Source organism: Etheostoma cragini, chromosome 20 (genome assembly GCF_013103735.1).
Source record: "Etheostoma cragini isolate CJK2018 chromosome 20, CSU_Ecrag_1.0, whole genome shotgun sequence".
Lineage (NCBI taxonomy): Eukaryota > Metazoa > Chordata > Actinopteri > Perciformes > Percidae > Etheostoma > Etheostoma cragini.
Window position 1 is genome coordinate 22,126,827 of NC_048426.1, and position 4,336 is coordinate 22,131,162.

General features: G+C 40.3%; 1 protein-coding gene across 1 annotated transcript in view; it reads right to left on the reverse strand.

The window, feature by feature from the left end:
- The window catches only part of eipr1 (EARP complex and GARP complex interacting protein 1), a 46,921-nt gene that overhangs the window by 1,047 nt on the left and 41,538 nt on the right, over window positions 1-4,336 (reverse strand). The window lies entirely within an intron of this gene.

Sequence of the window (4,336 nt, forward strand, 5' to 3'; positions counted from 1 at the left end):
TGTGTGTGTGTGTGTGTGTGTGTGTGTGTGTGTGTGTGTGTGTGTGTGTGTGTGTGTGTGTGTGTGCGCGTGCGTGTATATTTCAGCATTGTGTGGTCTTGCCGTACATACAGAATCAACATACATGCATGAGTGCTTTTACTTACTATAGTATTATCACTGCCTTCAGTGCTTGGTTCCTGCTGGTTTGGAACAATGGAAGATACATACATGGCTGCGGACGCTTTAAAACATCCATGCAGGAATTTAAAAATGCACATCACCTCCCTACATTGCTGCATTGTTAAATGTTAAAGTGCTCATAAAATGCACTTTGGCTTCTTCCCTTTCATTTATTTCCGTTACATATATTTTTGTGCATGTTATAGGTTTACAACGTGTAAAAGCCCAAAGTCCCCCCCCCCCCCCAAGGGACTTTCCATCTCCAACAGAAAACACTGTTCACAAACTACTCCAAACTGCTCTATTGTAGTCCAGCTTTTACTTCCATGACGAAGGTGCATCACTGTGTAACACACGTTATAATGCTTGTCTAGCTACTAGTGTGGCACACCCTCATTCTCTGCTTCTGACTGGCTAGTAGTCCTTACCTAGGTACTGGGCAAGTGTGACTCCCAACAAAGAAGGAATAGAAGTGAGATGTCTCACTCTGTAGCTGAAACAGAGAGCTCAACACACAGGGTGAAAAGAGTAGTTGCAGCAAGGTGCAGGACAACAGAAATATGGTGTTTATTGAAAATTAAACCATGTAAACCTATTCTGGTACTACCTCTAAACACAATTATGAACTGGAAAATAATATGAGCACTTAAAATGCATGTCTGGTGTGTTTTTGGGCCAGGGTGTGGAGCGTCCGCTACAACCACAGCCACGACCAGCTGGTGTTGACAGCCAGCAGTGACAGCCGCCTCATCCTCTCCAATATGGTGTCCATCTCCTCAGAGCCATTCGGCCACTTGGTGGACGATGAGGAGCTCAGCGAGGGGGAGGAAAACCACCAGGAGGACAAGTAAGAGCAACTCGGCCTAATTAGAAAATGAAATGCTTCCATAAAAATGGAAAAGTCATTATTTATTGCAACTTTTTTTAAAATTTACAAAAACGATTGTAAAAATGTAATCATTTATATTTTAAAGGTCCAGTGTGTAACGTATTTAGTTGTTTATTATCAAAATCTGTGTTGTCGGCTCACAAATTTACTTTTTCATGAATATTTACCATAAATTCCAAGTATTCCTTTTTGCTTGAAATTTTGAATTTGCGTTTGCAAGAACTGGGGCTCCATATTCATGGGCCATCTTCAAATACATTAGCCTGTAAGGGACATACAGGACATGCTGCTCCACCATTCGCGTTTTCACTGTAACATGAGAAACTCAAAGGTGCTGCTTATCTGCTAACGGGTATCGTTGCTTCCCCGCCCCGGCAAGTTTGAAGAAGGAAACATGGAGTACCACACATATTAATAATCCAAATTTCAGGAACAGGAGTTTTCTTATTGGCCCCAGAAAAAGAAAAAAGGCTATTGAAAAGAGCAAGAGACCGACTTTATGAAGCGTGAAGGCTTCCGTAGCTGTAATACGTCCTCTGAACTCCGTGGTACGAGAGAGTTGAATGATCGATGGCGATAAATGATCTCAAAGCTAGATAGAAGAAATTCCTACACATTGGACCTTTTTAAGGATTAAAATCAGAATGAACCTTGAGGAGGTCCCAGGTAAGTGTCTTTGTTTTTGGTGCTATGGTGATGTACACAAGAGGAAATTAAATAGAAATGAAGTGGTGCATTTTCAGCTTCGCTGTCAATTATAACCGTGTCTAAACCATCTTTCATATCCAGCGTTGTGATTTCATTCTTTTGGATGCAGTTCAATATCGAGACGACACCTTTTTTTGCTCTGAACATCTCTTTTTACTTCATGATCCATTAATGATCTGAATCATCTTAATAGCTGTGACTATATTATAATGGAGATGTGGAATCATAGCATTTCTGGACTGCCACTAGGAGCTAATTGAAACATACAGTGAGATACTAAAGCATATACAAAAATGTGTTGTGTAATTTTTAAACTGTTGATCTGATATTAGTTTCCCGAAAATGAAAGCTGACTGCCTGAACTTTCACTTTTTACATACGTGGAGAAAAAAGTGGAGAGGCAAAACATTAAAAATATGATTCTGTCAAAAACACTTGTGGAAATTTTCTCCATAGCATTTGGACTTTTTTGCAGTGGTATCATTTGTAATGGTTACTATTCAGTGCTTTTCAAATCTGCCACTGTCCTCCATCCATTATGGTCCAATTCCCCCTCTTATCCATGACTACCTGCTCTTACACTCAATGACTGACTCTCATCTGCAATTATCAACTCTTCTTCCTAATCACCGGCACTCATCTTTGGTTTTAACCCATCCACTAAACTTACTGACCCCTCTTGCATGTACAGTACTAGACTCCACAGTACCTGGACACTACGTACAGAACTCCTCCAGTGGTTGGACTATTTTCCAACTTTAAATGGTTGCTTTTAAAATTCAACCGATAATGAAATTTGCAGATGATTGTTTTGAAGATAACCAGGCAGTGGAGGCTAGGACTATTTTTTCTGTTTTTCAGTATAACAAACCATCACCAATGTGATGTTAACATGCAGAAGGGTGAAAAATGGAAAGACAAACATTAATATTCCATTATTTGGTGTTCTGATGATAGATGCTCAAGCTTTGTCTTAAAACACGGCTTCAAATCTCCCATTGGTGTCTAATTTGATTGATATCTGGTAACAATAGAAGCCGCATAATACATATTTTGTAACATATTTGTGGAAAATACCTTCTAAGGCAAGGGTCTCCAACATCGTCAATCCAGGGACAGCTTGACTAAAAGAAAGATGGAGCAGGGACCCCTGCTACATATATCATATAAAAGTGAATTGCATTAAACTGGACCGAATGGGGGGAAAAAAATGAAGGGATAATTCTTTATTATTTATAGTATGTGGTTTAATCTTCAACATACTGTACAGAAATCATTGAGCTTTAATGTATCCGGATGGCTACCAGTGGGTAACTTACATATATTAAAGGAGTCTCATTCAGTCATCATGAATATTCTATCTCATGATAAAAAAGTGGAGCCGATTGTAGACATAAAATGATGAGAGATTTTAAACGGCCTCGGCCTTGACTGACAGCTGAAGTCACGAGACCCCCCGAGACTTCGATAAATAATGTAGAATAGAACCACAGAACCAACAACAAGATGTTTCCATCCAGAGGAGTAGAGGGGAAACACCTCGGTGCTGTGGTTTCAAGGTGCAGTGCAGGGAAATATGATCCGCCGTGAGCTTGCTCTATTTTATTTTGAAAATTAACCGGATGTTTTATTTTGTTTCTGTGCTCAACTTCCTGTCCCGCACTATCTGCCGTGTGCTGATTTGCTTTGGAGCTCTCCGGCAGCCGTTCTGCCGTCAGTGGATATACACACATTGACTGTAATGGAAACGTAATGACTCCGCCGTCGTTCCCCAACCGGTGGGAATTAGGAATTAGTCATAGAAAAAAAGGTTGACGACAAACATATTTAGCCTTGTCTAGTCTGGCGAAATTAACACTAGAGAAAGCAACACAAATGCTGAAAAATGCTACAAACGGCAAAAAAAACATTCAGAAATACAGACAAGGATATTTGGCAATAAACTCTACATGCCTCGGCCCTGATGTGATTCTTATTTTCCAGTGTTGCCCTTAGTGAAGTTGAGTTTGACGCTGTTGTTTTAGGCAAACTACAGCAAAGTCAAGCATGTTGTAGCATCAGTCACATATACCCTCTTATTCTTTTCTTCCCCAATGAATCTGTATAAGCAGAGCACTTAGTGTTATTATTTTAGGCTGCAGCCCAGGGAGAGCAACTATGTGTAAAATAAGTCCAAATATGTATGTCGCTCTGTTCCCTCATGACTACGTACAGCATTGGGTTTAGGAGAAATTTGGGATGGCAATAATGCAAGATCTTAATCCTAAATCTGTATTTATTGTCACATTGTTGTAGCAGTGGGACAACTGTCTCAGCACTGGGGAGGTTGCTGTTTGTGTATTAAAGACACAGAGACATTGTGAATAAACAAAGTAAACAGTCTCCAGTCCTCAGCAGGTAATGTTGTGACTGTGGAGTATCTATGTCGCCCGTGTCAATTGGGATTTGGTGTAAAGTGGAGAAGGTCTGGCAATGCGAGACTAGCACACAGGTGACGACATATACACTCACCGGCCACTTTATTAGGTACACCTGTCCAACTGCTCGTTAACAATTAATTTCTAAGCAGCCAATCAC